Source organism: Aulonocara stuartgranti (genome assembly GCF_965226115.1).
Source record: "Aulonocara stuartgranti genome assembly, chromosome: 15".
Lineage (NCBI taxonomy): Eukaryota > Metazoa > Chordata > Actinopteri > Cichliformes > Cichlidae > Aulonocara > Aulonocara stuartgranti.
In genome coordinates, this window is record NC_138951.1 from 31,440,065 (window position 1) to 31,461,737 (window position 21,673).

The 21,673-nt window shown below is 38.7% G+C and overlaps 1 protein-coding gene across 7 annotated transcripts in view; it reads right to left on the reverse strand.

The window, feature by feature from the left end:
- Nucleotides 1-21,673, reverse strand: part of LOC309689151 (heparan sulfate glucosamine 3-O-sulfotransferase 5) — a 133,469-nt gene that overhangs the window by 72,952 nt on the left and 38,844 nt on the right. For 3 of the 7 annotated variants that reach the window (XM_082505377.1, XM_082505375.1, XM_082505378.1), the window contains one exon: nucleotides 5,510-5,585. The exons of 2 other annotated variants lie outside the window; for them this stretch is intronic. The gene's annotated coding sequence lies outside the window, so the exon portion shown is untranslated. Of the gene's footprint in view, nucleotides 1-2,794; nucleotides 2,858-5,509; nucleotides 5,586-7,195; nucleotides 7,261-21,673 lie in introns of those variants that run through there. 2 more of the 7 variants (XM_082505374.1, XM_082505380.1) reach the window with 2 other exon arrangements.

A 21,673-nucleotide genomic window follows, 5' to 3' on the forward strand; every position in this document is an offset into this window, starting at 1 on the left:
CTTTCTTCTCCTTTGTCTTTGACCAACAGTGGCATGGTTTCCACTGCTGGTTTAACAGCATCGCACTGATTGGAACGCCTGAACTCAATGATTTGAATGGGTGAGTGAATACTTTTGGTAATATAGTGTATAAAAGTAACAAAGCTGGTGGACACTGGTGACCCAAATAAACTAATTGTCTGCTGACCCTTGGCGTGACACAAGAACGTCTACTCTGTCAAGCGCCAGAGTCTTGTGATACAGGATCCGTACTTACATGGAACCATTTTAACCAACAAAGTATTATATAGTAATTTTCTTTTATTTATTCAGAACTGCCATTCAAACTGATATGCAAACTCTGCACAAGTAAGCACTACTCCAGCAACAGCTCTTTGTAAGTTCATGTAAGCTGCAAGCTGGTCTCACCCTGGACTTATTCCAGTGCATTGCATTGGCCACTGTCAATGTTATTCAGCTCCAACACAATGACTAAAAGCACCAAGAGTTTATATGCTGTCTAAGATATCCCAGATCTTAACATAGATTGTTATGATGCTATCTGCTTGAGCTGTGAGTGTATGGTGTATGGTGAGACTGTCCAGGGTAAACTACCTAGCAGCGAGGCTAAAAGCTGGAAGTCTGTACGTATCTGAATGGAGAACTCACTTTAGGGAAGTGAATTTTATTCTTTTTTATTCCCCCCCCCCAAAAAACTGTACATGAGTAGAAAGAACACTCTTTCTATTTTCTTCTTTTTTTATCTACACAGTTTGCATATGTTCATTGGAAGAAGCTACAGCTGACAAATGTTAGTGCTTTTTTGTGAGCTGAAGAAGGCCTACAAAAGAGTCAAATATGAAGGCGAAAATGTCTTATGATAAATGTATTATTTTTCTAGAAGATAAAAGCATGCCTTTATTGATTTTCCATGTTTCTAATAATTTGGCTGCCTTACAGCACATTTTAGTCTCTAAAAGTCTTTACATTTCCCTACTCTCTGTTTGGTCGCTATGCAGAGCTGCCAGAGAAAGACTGAGCTAAATTCCTGTGATCTTAAAAGGAAACGAGGGAAATTAATGGCTAGCCCTTCACTGCCTGCACTTTATGATTGATAACAGCAGAAGGAGGGTGGTGGGTGATTTCAACAGTATGGCAAATTTTGAATTCCAGCTCCTTCAGAATCAGGGTAAATTTGTGCTGACAGGTGATAATTTAAACACACTGGAACAGCTGGTTCTGAGTAACAGGGCATCTGTATGCGCGTGTGCATGTGCGCTACATTCAGCTGGCTCCATGCACGCTTGTATGAAGACTGGTTGTCATATTTCCTTTGAATGAATTCCATTCGTTCACAACATTTAACTTCATGCTTATGCAGGTGTGTTGGTCTCAGAAGCCAAGAAACTCTTTTTTACAGAACACTGCCTGCTCAATCCACAGCTCTAGAGATATAATTTTCCTTTGTTTTCTCCCTTATCAAATGTCTCCCTTCTTATACAAACCTGCAGAACTTTCTGTGACTTCAGACTAACAAGGAGTTTCATTTCAGCACTCTTGTAGGACATTTTTATAAATATATCCTGTCTAGAAAGTGCTTCTGTTGACTTGCATTCTTATATAATTCAGTTGCAGTGACTTTGTTGGGACCACACTCATTCTTCCCTAAAAGAGTCAACAGTATTTCTCACTGAATGTATCTGGATCTTCTTGATGAGTCTTTAGTTTCACAGACTATGCAATAAACTTTGTAACACATATACATTTAGATGTGTGTCACTGAGATGGATAACCATTGCGCTCTACTCTTTTATTCCTTCATGTATGCATGTATGTAAATGGCTGCGTAATGTACCATCACAAATATGTAAATTATAGTGCTTGTGTGTAATCTCCCAGAATCCAGGAAATCTTTTGAACACTTTTACACTGCCTGACAACATACTGTATATCAAAAATGGACATAGCACAGCATGAATAGGTTGGTCAAATGCAATATTGTACATTTACTCATGTACTTTACTAATATATAGCAGTGTTTTGGATGGAAATTCTGCACTTCATTCATTGTACTTGCTTGAAAGCTTTAGTTGCTTCCTGTTTTCCTGCACTTGTCAACATCCACCAGGTCAGTAAAAAACACTTAGCAAGCATAGTTTCAGAAACTAGAAGATAGCACCTTCCAAATCTGTTCTTTTGTTATTCAGATAAATGTTCTATATAAAGAAGTCAATTAGATGGGAATTATATTATTATCTGGCACATGCAACACAAATGGTTCCTAACATTTCCCACATGCCCATGTTTATTTGGGACCTATAAATCTACTTGTGACTTATGAATGCAATTTTTCAAGAAGGAATGCACCCAGCATCACAAAGAGTCAGCTGAGACATGACTAATGCTGAACCAACCTAGAACAGCTGAACCACACAAAACAACCTTTAAATATTACAGGGTCAACAAAGTTTTAATAGAAGAGTTAGACATTGCCCTCCATTTGATTTGTGGGTTTTGGTGTATATTTACGTTGTTTACACATGCCAGCAGTCTTAATTTGGTGATATTTCAGAGTAGAGCTGTCACTTCATCTCAGAATAAGCCTATAAAGCACTGAAGGTGCTGACACATGAAAAGAGATATGAGTGGTGGGATTAATCATGTGCCACAGAATGTGTATAAGGAGGGACGTACCTCAGCTAAGCTGCAGGAAATATGATGCAGGGAGAAAGAGGAAAGATGGGGCACACTGATTGATGAGTGTGGTGTGGATTTAGTTCTCTGCCTACCTACACTCAACTCCACCCCCACCCACCTGAGGTTGGTTTAAAGTAACAGCATGTGCCATGAGAAGCAGCAGCAGGTTCCATCAGCCATCTAAGCAACACAGGTGGACAGGAAAAAGTCAAAAGCCAAGGTCAGGCAGGGAAGTATTCAAGTTTGCGGCTGTGTTCATAAGAACAGAGATGATAGTAGACTAATATAATGTTCAGCCAGTATATAAAAACACCTAATACCACCTAATATTGCGTATAATGTGTAATCAGAAGCTAGGATGGTGGTAGTGGATCGTTTAAGACCTGTATGTTGTAGCTTGGGACCTCTATGGATCAAGTTTTTCATGCACATCCCACAGGTGCACAGTAAGACTGGAAGTGGGAAGTCTGGAGACCAGGTTGTGTTCCTTGAGCAGTTTTTGCAGTATGACAATGTGCATTTTCCTATACAGGGAGACTACAGCCATGGGAGTGTGTTACCTTTGGTGTTATGTGTTAAAACGCCACATTCTTCTCACTAAAAATTGCATTTCTGTATTGATTTAATGTTTATTAAAACATTATATGAGCTAAAACATAGGAAAACTAAGTAACTGGTCCTTCTCCTGCTATTACAGCCTCTCTGGACATCTGCCAAATCTTTGTCAAATCAAACATGCAAATAATCAAGATTCAGAGCTTTCGTAATGACAGTGGGATACAAATGATTTGAGCCGTACTATTAACATACTGGAAAGAGTTAGTGAAGCTATAAGCAGAGCGGTGATAATCAATGAGCGGCATTATGACTCCATGCTGAGAAGGAGCAGTGCAGATGTGTTCACGGGATGGTGGATTGGACTGTGGCACTGACAAAAGACATGAAAACAGATTTTTCACATTTTAAGCTTTTTAAAACAGCACAATGATGTTGAACTTGGCCCATGCTGTTAGTCATATTACCTACAATGGTGTGAAAAAGCGTTGGCCCTCTTCCTGATTTCCTATTTTTTGAATGTTTGTCACACTTAAACATTTCAGATTATCAAACAAATTGAAATGTAAGACAAAGACAATACAATTACATTTCTAAATGAAGGTGTTTATTATTAAGAGGAAAAATTTTATATTTCATCTTCCTTTGCAGAGCTTGTTCAATAATGTGTTTAATGTTGATACTTGGAGATTTAAAAATCTGATATATTAGCTAATCTAACTTCCCTAGCATTTGTTATATGTAGTTATTGGAGTTATATGGAGTTACTAAGAAAAACTGACAATACCGTTTAAAAAAAAATTAAGTCGTGGATTATTCGAATCCACTCTGTTTGGATCAGCTGGTTGTTGAGTTTGTGACATTCCAAACACGCAATGTCAACAAGTGCAACGTGCCCTCTGGTGGATAAACTATGTGACACCAACACTCATATCATGGTTGGAGGGTGTTTCGTCCATCTCTATTTCACTTTTGTTCATTTGGATTTATCAGCTGTTATAAATGCCAATAATTTGACATCAGTTAAAGATGAGCCATCATCCAGGCAAGTCAAACTACAATTGTGGTAACATAGAGTAGTCACACAGACAATACCACAGTACATGTACATGTAGAGTGCCAACAACACATTAGCAGCAAATCCTTTCATTATAAAATGCTTTAACACAGAGCCAGTGGAATTCTAACTCGTTCAGCAAGTTTCTATTTGCATTCTAATAGCAAGAGGTGACAGTTTGTTTCTGGACTTGTAGTTAGCACAAATCCATCTTCACACAAAAACTGTAGCCCAGTATTAATGTTTTGTAAATTTCTATAATTTTTTATAATAAACCAAAGAATGGTGCATGTGGTAGGTGTATTTCTGGTAGTGTGCTGGATGATTAATGATTGTCATGGTTCTGGGCCTTTGACCCAGCATTTGGAGTTTATGTTTTTGGTGACTATTATGTCTTATTATTATGTCTGGTTTAAGGTTAATTTCATTAGTTTTTATTCTGTGTCTCTGACCTAGGTTCCCCTTGTGTTTTTGTCCTCTGTACCCTCTCTGTGTTTGTGTCCTTGTGTCTTGTTTCCCTTTTCTGTTCCCGTGTTTCTGTTGTCAAGCTCGCGTGTCTTTGTCTGGTTATCACTGTGTATATAACTTCCTGTCTTACTTTGAAGGTACCTCGTCTCATGTCATGTTCAGTTTTGCTTCCCCTGTCTCATCGTGTCTGATTAGCCTCGGCTGTGTTTCCCTCCTGTTTCTCATCCCCTCATGATTCCTTGTGTATTTAAGCCCTCTGTTTCCCTCTGTCCGGTGTCGCGATCTCCCTCATGGTTGTGTTTCTCCTGGTTTAGTCTGTATTATTTCCTGTCTAGCAATAAATCAATGTCTTTTGAGTTAAAGTCCTGTCTGCGAGTCTGCGTTCGGGTACAACCCGCCTGCTTCTCACAGCTAGTTTATGACAAATGACACCTTTGGAAAATATTAAACTATGATTTATCTCATTCTCTTGTTGTACCTCGCCTGGTGTGAAGCTACACTTATAGGACATGTCATAAATCTGAGTTTATAAATGTATTTATTTCTAAATATGAATTAAATGCATTTCAGAATACTGACTGTGCAGTACATAAATAAGATCACTGAGTGTGTTTATGTGTTATACTTCTTAAAAGAGGAACACAGGTAACGCAGGTAACACATCTCCATTGCATTTAAACCCAGAAAGTTTCTCTGTTCACTCAGCATGGATGAGAGGAGTGATGTGATGTGAGAAGGAGAGCTCATACATACCCTCTATTCCTCATGACTGCCAGAGCGGGTGTATTGCACCTGGATACTGCTTTATGTACTCACGTTGCTGCAGTATCTAAAATGGAGAAACTGAAATTCACTCTTCACCAAATGGACAATCACTAATTTCTATTCCAGCACACAAAATGGTAAAAATATCCTCCCGCCATCTGTCTTGAATTACAAACCATCACATCATGGAAATGTGTAAGCAAACTCAGCTCCTGAGCCCAGGGAGAGGTTCATCTACTTTCTAGTTTGCATGACAAATGGGAAGCTATGCTTGGCATGCAGTTGGGAGACCGTGTGCATAGTTCAAATATACTCACAGAATGAAATAAAACACAACTCGTGGGTTTAAAATTGCTCCCCCCTTCAAGATAATTAAAAAAGCAGCCCAAAGGATTTTAATATTTCAAAGGCAGAAAACAGGTGATGTAAACATGACCACCACGGTAAGCATGTCTGTTATACCCAGCGCATAAATGTCTGTATGTCAGCGCTGATTATTCAAACCCTGTTTAAAATGTGACACGTGTGTTGTCCAAAAACATTTCCTCTAAATTTGTAAAGTTACTGATTTAAAACATATATTTTCGAATTTTTAGTTGCATGTCAAACATATGATAGACTCTTGAGCATATTTATATAGCTAAATCCACAATGGTATAATCACGCTGAATAAAAGATGCCCAAGCACCAATGCACTCTAATGCAAGCCTCTGAACTGTATGTTGATAAGTACATGAAGCGTACCTCTACCTCTATAGCTGAAAGCGGTTTGCATCCGCACTCTGAGGGTCTGCTGAATTGTTTTTAATATGGCACTTTTTAACAAACTGCAGATGATGAAATCCTATTTATTGGAGAAAGTGTCCTTCAGCTACTGTTGCTCATACTTACTGAGTTCCCTAGCTACTTCTTTACTATGTCAGTAAACCTTTTGAAAAGGAAGGTGTTATAGATTTAAAGAAACATCTTAATTGAACCAAAGGCAAAAAATTGTAATGAATTTTATGTGACTGTTCATATTAAATCCAACAACAAGTGAAAATCCAAAACCGGCTCCAACCCTTTGTATTAATGATCTCCCGCTCTCTCTGTCTCTCTCTCTCTCTCTCTCTCTCTCTCTCTGTGTGTGTGTGTGTGTGTGTGTGTGTGTGTGTGTGTGTGTGTGTGCGTGCATGCGCTCACAGAAGGAAGGTCACAGCAGGAGCTTTTCTCAAAAGCATCTCCAATCAGTTTTTTTTACAAGAAGTGTATTCTTTGCAATACTTTATAAATATGAAATTTTAAGATTTTGAGTTCATGCACATTGTGAAACCAGAATCTAAATATTTGTGTCACAATGATCTCTATAAAAGCATGTTGTTTATGGGGATAATGTGACAAATCTATTGTGGGCCCTAATAATGATCAATGGTAAGTGAAGAGGAAGCTTGAACCCTAACTCTGGACATTTTCATGACAAGTGACAGCACAGACATGTGCTAACGAGAGAACATGTTTTTCATCATAAAGACTGTGATATGAAGCATCGTTAAAGTGTGACTTCAGAAGTACAATTCACTCTTTTACTAACACATTGTAGATAAGTTTATTGCTGGACAACACAGCTAACAGCCTCACACACTCTTTAGATTTTTGAAGTATTGTGTGTAAAGGTTTTAGTCTATCAAACCTTACCCTTTTCTCCCCAGTATCACAACAGTATGACTCCCAAAGTACGGCTCAGTAAACGAACAAGGACTCTAAAGTCAGAACAGAAAGATACAGTTGGAAGATGATTGATTGCGTTTTTTATGATGTGTAGTAAACTACACCCTCTTCTTCTTCTCTTTGTTGTTGTTCTTTGTGTGTGTGTGTGTGTGTGTGTGTGTGTGTGTGTGTGTGTGTGTGTGTGTGTGTGTGTATGCCTTAGAAGTCAAATAATACATTAGCCATACTTAAAAAAACATCTGAATTTCATTTAGAACTGAGATTCTAAGTTGCAAGCAGAAATCTTATGCACAGCCAGGAGCATGTTTCCCCACTTTCACAATGCTAAGGTGTCAAATCCACAACCCCCAACAGATGGTTTGTTACACATGGGCGAGAAGAGCAAGCTTTACTTACATAGCCTCACAAACGATAGATTTTTAAAGTTTTTGGGTACAATGACTTAGCCACAGATGTAACTTCTACTTTTGATAAAGATCACTCCACCTGCATATTTCTTAAGAAATTAAGCATCTTTATTAAGCTCTTATTTATAAATGTCTACACAATAATAGACACTGTGTGCTCTGTGACATTATAGTCTTGTGCTTCTGCTTCCATTGGTTTGCATTTTATCTCCCAACCTTTCAGGTTGTTATGAACGACTTATATTTCTAACATTTTGTGATGTAAAAAGTTTTTATTTTCTGTGTGATGGAATGAGTTAAGACACGAGTTATTTAAACAATTACAAATTATAAAAAGCACACAATCCCGTCGCACAACATCAACATTTATTTATATACAAAAAAAAAATGCTTTTTTACAGAAAAGAATTGTAACTTCATATTTTATTTTTTTTAATTTTATTTTTGTATATAAATAAATGTTGATGTTGTGCGACGGGATTGTGTGCTTCAATTTTACTTATAATGTGCAAAATCACTACAACAGACAACTCAAGGCAATGCCGTCCTCAGTAAGGATCTTGTTAGACAGTGTTTCTAAGATTTTTATGCCCCGTTACAATAACCTCAGTTTTATCTGAACTTAGAAGCAGAAAATTAAACCTCATGTATCTAAGACATCCCGGCAGTCAAGACGAATGACTTTAATGAAATTGTCATGCTATTTAAATAAATTGTGTATGCTCCACTTATGTAGGTTAACAAATGCCTTCTGTGATAAGCTGCAACACATTAAAGATCACGATTAACGTGCTGCATGTTTCAGCATCAGGCCTGGTTCAAGATTCTGGTAGTTTATGGGTAACAACCTCAAATTATTCATTTTAACATTATTAACAATGTGTTGGTTTGTAAACTGTTCCATCCAGTGATGGAGGTTTTTACAGCAAAGAGATTGATTTCTTTACAGCCACCATGTCAGTGGTAACCCATCCAGGGTTTGGAGTGGAGCTGGATTTTGAAAATAATATCAAAATTTTGAAATGAACTCTAATGCATTGAATTAGGCCTTGCAGATTTCCTGTGGTTTTCCAGTGTGTTGATCCAAATAGGCAAAAATCATTAAAAAGGAAAGAGATGGGTGTAGATCCAAACCATACCCCTAATATGACAATGGTTTGCTGGAGACAATGGATGTTAAGATGTTAAAGACTAAGACTAAGTCAACTATGCAAGAAAAAAAGACATTTATGCAAAACCAGAATAGAAAATGTTTTAAAAATATAACATTTTGGTGTGGATATATACGACATTCTCTCAGTAGCTTTTTTTCTGATTGTACACTCTTCAATAATGATATTAGCCAATATCAGAGAGGCCTGTTGAACCTCAGACATGACCTTATGCTCTTGATGAACACTTTGGCCTTTTTGTTGGACAACCACTCATGTCAGAGCAGGAAGTCAACTGAATTTTCCTCCATTTGTAAGATTTTTTGTAAGGCCTTCATGACCATAGCTTGGTGGAGTACGCACTCCATGGAAATTTTTTTCTAACCTTTTCCAGTTTGGAAGTCGTGACTTTGATTAATGAATGATGCACTTCTGTAGACGTAGAACACAACAGAAGACCAATGTTTGGGCTCTTTAAATAGATCAAAACCATATTTAATTTTGAATCATTTTTCTCAGTAAATTAATGCAGTAGTATTATGCTTTTGTAGTATTTGTTTAATAATGTTCTTCTCTAGATTTAGGAAATTTATGCAATTTCTGTCAGATTGTATGGAATTTCTGTTGGTACTTTGGTGAGTGGTTGCTGCTTGTAAAGTGCTTTATAAATAAAACTGGCTTGGCCCACTACATCTCAGTGTTGCTACATGAAATTAATTGATACATTTACTGACTGAAAAAGAAATATTATATAGAAAATTTCAAATATCTGGATCAAAAGGTAGGAATATGTATTTCATATTTGTTGGTATACTTATTATAATATATCAACGTAATATATCAGTTAAATGTCAATATTTTATTTTATTTTATTTTATTTATTTCCTTGTCCCATTCATTACTTTAGCAATCAGAATTCTTGCCAGGAAAAGACGACCAACTGATTTATTTTTTCACATTTTATATTATTATTATTAATTTATTTATTTTACTTTATTTTAAGTTATTGAAAAAATAAAAGGGAAAAATAACGTTTTTCAAGCACCCGTGTGTACACCTGTGTGCATGAGCGTGCTTGAGTTCAAAAGGTTTATCCATGTAACGAGGGTGTGGGGAGCCATAGCCCCGCCCCCCATGGCATGAAGCAGACATGGAGGAGACCCAGGCCAGGACATCCACAGGCCCCCAGAGTGCAAAAGCCCAAGTAGGACCACCAGAGAGGCAACAGCGCCACCTTCCTGGAAAGAGCTGAGGAGAGCCCCAGACGTGAAATGAACACTATATAACCATTCACACTCCCCAAACATACTCTATACTCCCAGGTCTAGGTATCACGGCCCCCAATGGGACAATCAACCCCCAGACTCAGGGGGTGTTACTCTTTTCCCTGGGATGGAGGCAAGCAGACTGCCCCCACCCACAGGGAGGCCCAGTGTCCCAGACCACAGCCAGGCTGCCAACTCCTCACAGACCCCTGCCCAGATGGTGTACAGAGAATGTGGGTGTGAAGAAAATGTAAGTATTTCTGAGAATCCAATTAAAAGGTTCTAAAGGAATATTTTTTTAATACATCAACAGCGAATGATAACTGATAATAAATAAGGACATTATTATTGTGGACAATTTATATTCTTAAATACTGATATCACGGTCTGCTTCAATAATCCAGTGCTAGTACTACTGCCACAAGAACAGCCACTGTGTAGAGCAACATTACTATAAGATCCACAAACAAAGGAAAGAGGCAAAAAGTAAATGGCCTGTATTTGTATAGCGCTTTACTAGTCCCTAAGGACCCCAAAGCGCTTTACACATCCAGTCATCCACCCATTCACACACTGGTGATGGCAAGCTACGTTGTAACCACAGCCACCCTGGGGTGCACTGACAGAGGCGAGGCTGCCGGACACTGGCGCCACCGGGCCCTCTGACCACCACCAGTAGGCAACGGGTGAAGTGTCTTGCCCAAGGACACAACGACCGAGACTGTCCAAGCCGGGGCTCGAACCGGCAACCTTCCGATTACAAGGCGAACTCCCAACTCTTGAGCCACGAAAGTCTGCCTTTAAGGAAAAGAAATTAAATTTCTGTCACAAAAAATTATCCACAGTCAACTTCTCTCTGTTTTCTGCTTAAAATTAGATATGTTATCCCATGCAGGGCTCCTTAGTACAGCAAAACTGATTTGTTAGCACATATGACGTAACATATGACATAGCAACCATACGATGCGTAGTGGTTCTCCTTGCCTAAAACGGGGCCAGGAGGCAGAGCAGGACATGGTTGCTAGGATCTGTTCCGATTATAACGCTGAAGGCTAACCCAGGAGCTCGGGGGCTCCAAAAAAAAAAAAAAAAAAGAAACATGCAAAAGAATAACTGTATGGAGAGGAAGTTCAGTAAATCACACATTACTATGTCACACATATAGCAGTGAAGCCCTTCTGCATCACTGCCACAGTGAGCAGATTGCAGAAGCTGCAGACCCTGACTCAGACTCTGACAATCATGACCATACTTACAAATTGTGGTGGAAAGATTGTGTTTGGCGAGCCTTGTGGGACAAATATTAATTTAATTTATCCAAATATGAACAAGAGTAGATTCATTTTAATTATTTAAATGAGACAGCTCTGTGTGCAGCAGATTGTTCTGCTGGTGAATCTGCGGCATCTTACACCTACTCTCTAATTACTAACAGCAGTGTTGTACATGGATGAAACAGAACAGAGCTGGGAGGGAGCAGGATTCCCTGTGGCCGGAACACAATGTGAGTCAAAAGGAGATAACGTATTTTTCACACTCTGATGCTATGTTGATATCTAGCTTTCTCTCTGGCCCATCTGTCTCTTTCCCAACTCTCTTTGTCTCTCTCCATCTTAAACTCCCCAAGCTGAAATTTGATTAAAACTGGTACACTTTAACTTGTTGGATAATTTTACTTCATTAAAATATAGCATAGGCATTTCTTTCACCCACTGATGAGATCTGGGAATGTGGTTGCTTTGACAAAAAAAATGGTGCATAGAGCAGGTTTCAATTGCCGTTTCAAACTGCATGAAAAAAGGTCACTCGTAATGACAGTATGACAAAAAAGTATCATCTTTCTCTGCAGTTCCTGTCAGCACAGTCTTTAAGTATGTTGTTTGATGGGTAGCAAATGTAATGTTCAATTCAGTTTTCAGCTTTATTTTCAAAATGCAGCTGTTCTCGCAAAGAACTATGATTAAAAAGACACGAAATAGCAAATACAGTTAACAGCTTTGCATTTGATTGCTAGAAGACTCAAAAAGACCTGAAAGGTGAAATATTTCATCCGCATTCCAAATGAGTGGTTAAGCTGGCAGAAATAAATGCCACATGCCAATCCCAAAAACTGTAGTTCCTCTAATGGCCACTTGAGGCTAGCTTTAAAATGGAATCAGTCTGCATAGAGTCCCATGTTTAAATAGTAGGCTTTACAACAGAAATTAAAATATTTACAGTATCTTATAAATAGGCATCCTCTACCCATAGAAAGCAGGGCTGCTTTAGTTAGCATCTATCTTGTATCCTAATAAGATAGTTTCTTGTATCTTCTAATATAAGCCACTGTAGCCTAAAGCTGTCTGCTTGGTATAATCATGGCTTATTCCACTCACAGCATTGGTACTGTTGGTGCCTTTTAGAAGATTTTGGATCTTTATGCATCCCAACTGTCCTTTTTTTTTTTTTTCTTTTGCCTGAACCGTTTGGTTCTTTAGCCATTAGAATTATTGTCTCAAAGCCAAGAAAGATGCCCAACTGATTTACTTTACCAATTGGATCATCACGGCCTTGCCGTATTGGTCCATTTGATTGACCTTTGTTATTATTATTTATTTATTTATGTTACTTTATTTTCAGTTGTTACAGACATGACAGACATGACTGGGGGATAGGAAAGGGAGAAAGAAAGAAAGAAAGAAAGAAAGAAAGAAAGAAAGAAAGAAAGAAAGAAAGAAAGAAAGAAAGAAAGAAAGAAAAACAGAGGGGAAGAGGGACCAGTCCCTCTAGGCATATCAGATTGGAAAAAAGTTGGATCAGAGCATCCATAATTATTTAAGAAGATAGTATTATCAAAGCAGATAGAAATACTAAACCTCTGCCATAGAAGAGAGTCTAAGAACTCAAATCTGAATGCTCTGATGCTCTGAATAAAAGTACAAAGTTTCATTGTCACTGATTATACAGCACCATGCATGAAGGACACAGCGGTTAAAAGATATAAAGTTGTACATCGTGAGAAAATGGGAACATTGAATAGTTTTATCACTGCACTATTGGAAAGTATCTGCAAGCACCACTCCTCACTCTCAATGCTTGCTTACTTTTAAAGCATAAAATAAGAAGACGAAATGCATCCCTGCTATTATGAGAACAAGCATTAGCAAGATTAATTTGACAAACACATTTCCCAGCTTTACAATAGTATTTTAATGCATAAAGTATCATTCAAAGGAACCTATAGGGCTGATGAGGCTGTTGCATAATGATAAAAGGTTCCCACTGGTGAAATGGAATACTTTATTGCACACAATAACATCAAGTATCAGAGAAACTATCCTGACAATGTGGGTTAGAAAAGTGTAATTTGCTTCACACTAAATGGACATGAGCTGGTGCGCTAGATTAGTGTTACCTGGTAAAATGAAACACAAAAAACATTTCTACATACTCTGAGTTTTCTTTGTTATGTCTGGTCCCCCTAGTATTTTTTAATACCCCGACGAATTCAAGTGATGTATCTAATACTTGGCGGATTATACTCAGGCAAAACTAACTCTAAGACTACTCCTAAGTGGTCGACTAACAACCTTGTGGAAGTTAAGAGGTTAAATCTACCTTATATGAATAATATACTTATTCAACCACCTACAATATGACTCTGCACAGTGATTGGTAGTTCTGGAGTATGTAACAAAGCTGTGTCCCATGTGTGAGGTTTTTTGTGCACTTCTGTTTGGCTATCATTTTGGTGAACTCTACGCACCACACCTGGGTGCTGAGGTTTTGGAAAACAGCATGGTTTTGGTCCTGAATAAGCATTTGTATGTGGTGTCCACATGTGGAAGTTGTGAGAGAAACCAGTCTCTCTGTGTACAAAAAATGTAGTATTGGTTGTTGTAGTCATTCTTTGGATGTAAAGGAACTTGGTAGATGTGAAGATCTGACCCAGGTTAACAAGAGCCAGATCATTATGGACAGACTGCTGAATTAAAGCATTTACAAAGACACACTCCTAACTGGTAAGAGTGGGTTGGGGAATGTCTGTAACTAGACTGACCCATAGTATATTCTCTACTCAAAGACTTCAGGGATCTGGAGATAACATCTTGGTGCCATTGTCAGAAAGACACCTTCAGAAGCATTGTGCATGTCTATACTTCAGTGGTTGGAGCTGTTTTAGCAGACTGAAAGTATATTGTGCAAGCAGAGTCAGAGTGATTTGGTTCATTGGTGTATACATACATAGTGATAATGCCAGCAGGCCAATCTGAAAATATAAAACAATAATAATAACCTCATTAGTCAATCTCTTTCATTTCTAGCAAAGTATTTAGACTTTTTAATATTAGAAACATGATTTTAAGTAAGAAAATTCTGTACCCTGAGTACTTGAAAGTGAATTATAAAGTCAGTTCATTAAAGTTGCCTAAAACAATCCCCTGTGTTAACCTGTTCACAATGTCGCCTGCTACGCTCCTGCTGCTCTTCTGCTTATGGCTGTTAATTAGTTTGGATGTCAAATGATGTCAAATAATTAACAAAGACAAATAGCTTTCGTGTCCACTTGCTCCTATCCCACCTCCACAGCTGTGGAGATCTTGCTCTTCTTTAGCTTGTGTTTATCAGGCTAGAGAAGCCAAACCAAAACTGCTAATGCATTAATTTATAACACAAGCTGGCAAGACAGCAAGACAGCTGCTGAAAGCGAAATACAGGCAGGCTGATCGGGTGAAAAACTGCAGTGTAACCACGTGAGTCCACTATTAGCCCTCTTGCATCAAGTTACTTTGTATGTGCTGATACAGCCTTGGGAAACAAATGTCCTTGTGTGACTGATTGCAATTATTCTTGTGCAAGACTTGCCGGTTTTCATCAAAGCCAGACCTGTGCAGTGGCTTACACTTTTATTTACTGTCAGTAGGATTGCTTGTATTGTTTACAATAATTTAGGTGGACTGAAAAGCAGGATGGAAACGGGGAAAAGCAGTATCACTTAATTAAGTACATTTTTAAATTTTGGGGGGTAAAAGGCCTTCCAAAGTAACATACTATTGTAATCACATTATATTTGTATGCAAATGCAATAATGACCTATTAGTGTAAAAATGCTTACCGCACATATATTACATGGTATAAAAGACTCGCTTACTTAATCAATATGATCAACTTGGAAACATGCCCCCTTGAAACCCATTTAGGGGAACTGTGGGCAAATCCACACTGCACAGTGTGTGATTTTCCTCTGATTTGTAGACCTCTGCATTTGGGGTGGCTGTAGCTCAGGAGGTAGAGCACGTCACCTACTGATCACAAGGTTGGTGGTTCGATCCCTCCTCCAGTCTGCATGTCAAGTATCCTTGGGCAAGATAATAACCCCAACTTGCTCTCCGATGCAGCTATCAGAGTGTGAATGTGTGTGAATGTACTTAGAAAGCACTGGGTATAGATAAACTGCTTGTGAGAATGGGTGTGATTGGGTGATTGTGACATGTTATATAGAGCAGTTTGAGTACTCCGGGAGAGTAGCAAAGCGCTATATAAGAATCAGTCCATTTACTAATCAGTCTCAGAGTGGTTAGTCCACACCATGGGCCAGCTATACTAAGCAGAGGCCCACGGTGTGCACACAACATGCCCACTCTCTAGCTCCCCTACTGCACCCCATGTTGCGAGCACATTTCCTCGGCTGCTGACCAAGGCACCATAGAGCATGTGCTACATGTGCCCCACTGTACAATACCACCAGCAATTGGTAAGGAATGTCGACCAGAATGCTGCTCTAAAAGAAAAAAGAATCTTTATTCACAAAGGGTCACCACATGGGTCTTGATACGACCGACAGGAGGTTTGTCTCCTCCTGTACTCAAACCAGGATCTTTTGTCTGTAAACAAAACAAATCATAGAAGTCTGTCTGAAACAATTTAGGGGCTACATGCTTGAATTATTATGGATTAATGTGACCTTATATCTTTTGCATGACAACAGGCAGCTAACCTTCTATTTTATTGAGGTTTTGAATCAGTCCTTAATATAAATAATGTGCCAGAAAACCATGTGAGCCCACAGTATGTAGCTATGGCTGAACTGTAGAGTTATGTGGGTAGGGCAACCCCATACTTAGCCCACCAAAATTGGTGTGTCCACAGAGGGCAGTTTTGCCCTTTGACACCCCCTACATGACTACACACCCTCACAAGTCACCCAGAGCTACCTGCTTGGGCATGTTTGCTGGGTCTGGGGGTCTTTTTAGTCACAATATTAATTATAAATTAGCCAATCTTTATAAGGGAACTGTCCTCATGAGTTCAAATCATGAGAAAGTGAAAATAAGAAGAGTGACAGGAGGAGCAGTCAAAAAAGAAATCCTAATTGGTAGCAGACAAAATACAATGACCTCAGTTCAGATTTTGAACAAATATGTGGGGTCATTACAGAGACTTCTTTCATCTAAGGAGCTAATGTGTATGTGATATGTCATTTCTGTCACATGGCCAATATGTGCAGCACTAAAAGTGAGCCTACTTCTGTTTGTGACTCCACCAAAGTCAGCGGACTTTAACTTAGCTCAGACTATCCCATCTGTCATGGAACAAGAGGTGGGGTACAACCTTGACAGGTTGCTGGTCTATTGCAAGGGTAACACAGAAAGACAGACAACCATTTGTATTGCTAAAAACTATCTGCTTTTAAAAGCATTCATTCTATCTTCATCTTCAGGAAGAGGAGTACAGATGTCTGGTGAGGAACTTTGTCGCATGGAGTCACACAAACCACCTGCAACTCAACACCTCAAAGACTAAGGAACTGGTTGTGGACTTCGGGAGGTCCAGAGAAGGTCCACTGCCAGATCAGATAGATGGGGGAGGAGATGGAGGTGGTCAACAAGTACAAGTACCTCGGGCTGTGGGTGGACAATAAACTGGACTGGTCATGCAACACAGAGCACCTGTATAAAAAAGCCCAAAGCCGACTGTACTTCCTCAGGAGGCTGAGGTCTTTTAACATCTGCAGGAAGCTCCTGAGGATGTTTTACCAGTCAGTGGTTGCTGGAGTACTTTTCTATGCTGTGGTGTGCTGGGGGAGCAGCACAGCAAAGAAGGACTCATCCAGGCTGGAGAAACTGATCAGGAAGGCTAGCTCTGTGGTCGGCATGAAGCTGGACACTCTGGTGACAGTGGCAGAGAAAAGGACACTAAAAAATAACTGCTGGACATTATGAACAATGCTGGGCATCCTCTGCACACGGCTATTAACAACCAGAAGAGTCTGTTCAGTGACAGGTTGCTTCTCCCCAAGACAAGAACTAACAGACTTAAAAACTCCTTTGTCCCACACGCCATCAAACTGTTTAACTCCTCTCTGGAGGGGAGAGGGAGGGGAAACAGGAGGACAAAGGAGGGGGGAACAACTAAGCTGTAGTGCCTCTTCACCTCACTGTGCAATACCTTTTGTGCAATACTTTTGTTAATAGTCAATGGTGCAATAGACCTCAATACTTGAAATGTGCAATTCACTTGTATTTTTATTGTTATTCCTATTTATTCTATTTATCCCCTTCGTATATTTTATTTATATATGTCTCTGTATTTATATATATATGTGTGTGTGTGTGTGTGTGTGTGTGTGTGTGTGTGTGTGTGTGTGTGTGAGGGATTAATAAAGTTTTATCTTATCTTATCTCTTATCTTATCTTCATATAATTGGAAAGGACTGCAAGCTGGCTAGTATAATATCTTATAAGACTGTGTTGTCAAGAGCAGTGATTGTCTTTTAAGACAAGGTGACGGTTGTGTAAAAAGTGACAGTGAATCTTTGAAATGGGACTCAGAACGTTATTTGCTATAAATTACTGGGAGAATCTCTTCTCAAGGTCAGCTGTAAATATGACAAGCTTCAAACAAAGGCCAGTCAAGCTCACCATCATCACTTGATGCTTCATCAATTGGCCACATATCCTGCTGCTTGTACTGCCAGGGCCAGTTGAACAGGGGGCTTGACCCAGTTCTATGGGAAGGCCTTTTAAAGTGCTTCTAGTAAAAGATAGTCAGCCTTCAAGAATATATGTAGAAAACTCATAACTGGAGACAGCCAATTACTTGGCAGGTTCCATAAAGACTGAAAAGGATGAGGTTTGGGACTGATTTGCCCTTCCGTGGCACTTGATGAAAAAGATGCCCGAGTTTACTGATCCCTTAAGAGATCACAGTCCAACAGTTGCAGTATATAGAACTCAATATACATTTTTTTGTAATATAGAGGTTGCTTTGTATTAATTCCAAATATTTGCAGATAACAGTAGAATTACTAGTTCCATCAGAGGCTACTTCATTGACACATTTTAAAAAAGCATTGCTTACATTGCTTAAAGAGAATTGCTTATTAGATTTTTACAAGCTGTTTCCATCAGTTGCATGGCACCAGTGATCAGAGACTGGCTTAAAAGGGATAAACCATCTTCGGCTGTACAACTTAATTTATGGAACAGATCTACTGAGTAGACTTTAAAGACTAAGCCGGCTGTCAAAAAAGTTACAAATATTCAGTCAAAGAAGTGTTCTTTTTGTTGTATATATAATTTGTGTGCATTAAAGAAAATCCAAAATGAATTTAAACGAGTGCAGGTATGCTGTACAATTAGTCCACCCTGGAAAAAGGTCAGCTAAAAGACACCATTAAGGCCCAAAATCACCATGACATTTATGCAGCTGATGGGTGAATGTAAAACGTCTGACCACAACTGTATATTGATGTCTTTTTCTCAAGCATATGGTTGTCAGAAGTGTTTTCTCTAATCAAGCTTAAATTTAGACACATTTGGAATGCAACATATCCAAGAATAAACCCCTTCTGTTTGAAAGATGCACAAGTAACCTTACATGCCTTTGTCTGTTTGTTTGTTTTTTTTTTGTAAAAAGACTTGACTACTGCTAGGTTTGACAGTCTGAAACCAGAAAACACTAAAGGCTTAAAATACTAATAATGAAAGCTGTCAGGATTCCAGAGGGCAAATGCTAATAATTTTCACATCTGTTTCAGGGACAGCTGAATGAATTGTGTTCATCCTCTGATTTTCCATTTTGCTCTGTCCAACAACCAGGAACTGCAATGACATTCCTGTCAACCTCAGCTGTACCTTCTGTTTGGCAGCACTTAGTAAATGTTAGCATGCTAATATGCTAAACTAAAAGCTAAACTAAGAATTTAGGCAAGGCAAGTTTATTTGTATAGCACAATTCAACAACAAGGTGATTCAAAGTGCTTTACAGAGACATTAGAAACAAAAACAAGTAAAAAGCATGATTTAAAATTGATTAAAACAAGCAAATAAACTAACTAACTAACTAATTAACAAACAAACAAACAAACAACAGTATATAAAATCAAAACAGATAAAATCAGAACAGTAGATAAAATCAGTAGTTAAATGTAAGTTTTGAAATTTAAGCTTAAAAGTGTGGATTTGGTGCTTTATTCAAATGCAGCTGAGAACAGGTGAGTCCACTTTTTTGGTCTTAGTGAGGACTCGAGCAGCAGAGTTCTGAATGAGCTGTAGTTGTCTGACTGATTTTTTAGGTAGACCTGTAAAGATGCTGTTACAGTAGTCAAGCCTACTAAAGATGAATGCATAGACTAGTTTTTCCAGGTCCTGTTGAGACATCAGATCTTTTATCCTTGAAATATTCTTGAGGTGATAGTAAGCTGATTTTGTTATTGTCTTAATGTGTTTTTCTATGTTTAGGTCTGCATCCATCACTACACCCAGATTTCTCGCCTGGTTCGTGGTTTTTAGGTGTATAGATTGAAGTTCTCTGGTGACCTGTAATCGTTTTTCTTTGGCGCCAAAGACTATTACCTCAGTTTTGTTTTTGTTTAGCTGGAGAAAATTGTGGCACAACCAGTCATTAATTTCCTCGATGCATTTACCAAGAGCCTGTACAGGGCCTTGGTCTCCTGGTGACATTGTGATATATATTTGTGTGTCATCTGCATAGCTATGATAGTTTATTTTATTGTTCTTTATAATCTGTGCCAGTGGGAGCATGTAAATGTTAAACAGAAGGGGTCCCAAGATGGAACCTTGGGGAACTCCACATGTGATACTTGTCTGCTCAGATGTGAAGTTACCTATTGATACAAAGTATTTCCTGTTTTCTAAGTATGTTTTGAACCAGTTTAGTACAGTTCCTGAAAGACCTGCCCAGTTCTCCAGTCGTTTGAGTAATATGTTGTGGTCAACTGGAGGGGCGATGGCGCGATATGACAGCCTCGCTTCTGTCAGTCTGCCCCAGGGCAGCTGTGGCTACAACCGTAGCTTGCCTCCACCAGTGTGTGAATGTGAGAGTGAATGAATAGTGGTATTGTAAAGCGCTTTGGGTGCCTTGAAAAGCGCTATATAAATCCAATCCATTATTATTAACTGTATCAAATGCTGCACTGAGATCCAGTAAAACTAAGACTGACATTTTTCCACTGTCTGTATTCAGACAGATGTCATTAAACACTTTGGTCAGAGTGGTTTCAGTGCTGTGGTTCTCTCTAAAACCTGACTGGAAGGCATCATAGCAGTTATTCTGTTTTAAGAAGTAATTGAGCTGTTGAGAAACTGCTTTTTCAATGATCTTACTTAAAAATGGGAGATTTGAGATCGGCCTGTAGTTGTTCATTTGTGTCTTGTCAAGATTGTCCTTTTTCAGTATAGGTTTTATTACAGCAGTTTTTAGTGATTCTGGAAACACACCTGATAATAAAGAAAAGTTGACGATCTGTAACAGGTCTGACTCCAAAGTCTTTGAGACCTTTTTGAAAAAATGTGTTGGCAGGACATCTAAACAGCAAGAGGAGGAGTTCAGTTGACCTAAGATGTCCTCCAGGTCTTTGCTGTTAATAGGGTGAAACTGTTTCATGGTGTTTAAACAGTTTTTCGGTGGACACAGTACATATCCTGGATCTGCTGTTGATGTACCAATTGCTTGTCTAATCTTTTGGATTTTTTCTGTGAAGAATTTGGCAAAGTCATTGCAGGCCATGGTCGAATGAAGTTCAGCTGCCACTGACACAGGAGGGTTTGTTTGCCTGTCAACTGTAGAAAATAAGACCCGAGCATTATGGCTGTTTTTAGTGATGATGTCAGAGAAGTAGGACCTTCTTGCACTCCTCAGTTGTAAATTATAATTGTGAAGTTTCTCTTTATAGATGTCATAATGAACCTGGAGGTTTGTTTTTCTCCATCTGCGCACAGCTTTCCTACACTCTCTTTTTTCATTTTTCACTAGTGTGGAGTTTCTCCATGGAGACTTTTTCCTTCCAGAGATAACCTTCACCTTAATGGGTGAATTTAGCTCCACTAAGCTAAATTCTTATAAAATGTGTAGCATAATTGTTCCAAAGTACAGAGTTACAAAGATTCTATAAGAAATTGGTAGTTTTTCATTGTTATAAGTTATTGTAAGATATCTCTATAATCTGAAATTGAGATTAAAGCTGTGTTTGTACTAACACAAGAGATCTCACACTGTACCAGGATTTCTACTTTGAGAAATACTGAAGATACAACAAGCCGATGTTTTATGTTTGTGTAGACCGGTTTAAATCGATTTTCAAGAAAAAAATCTGAACTGACAAGACTTTTGTCTGTTATA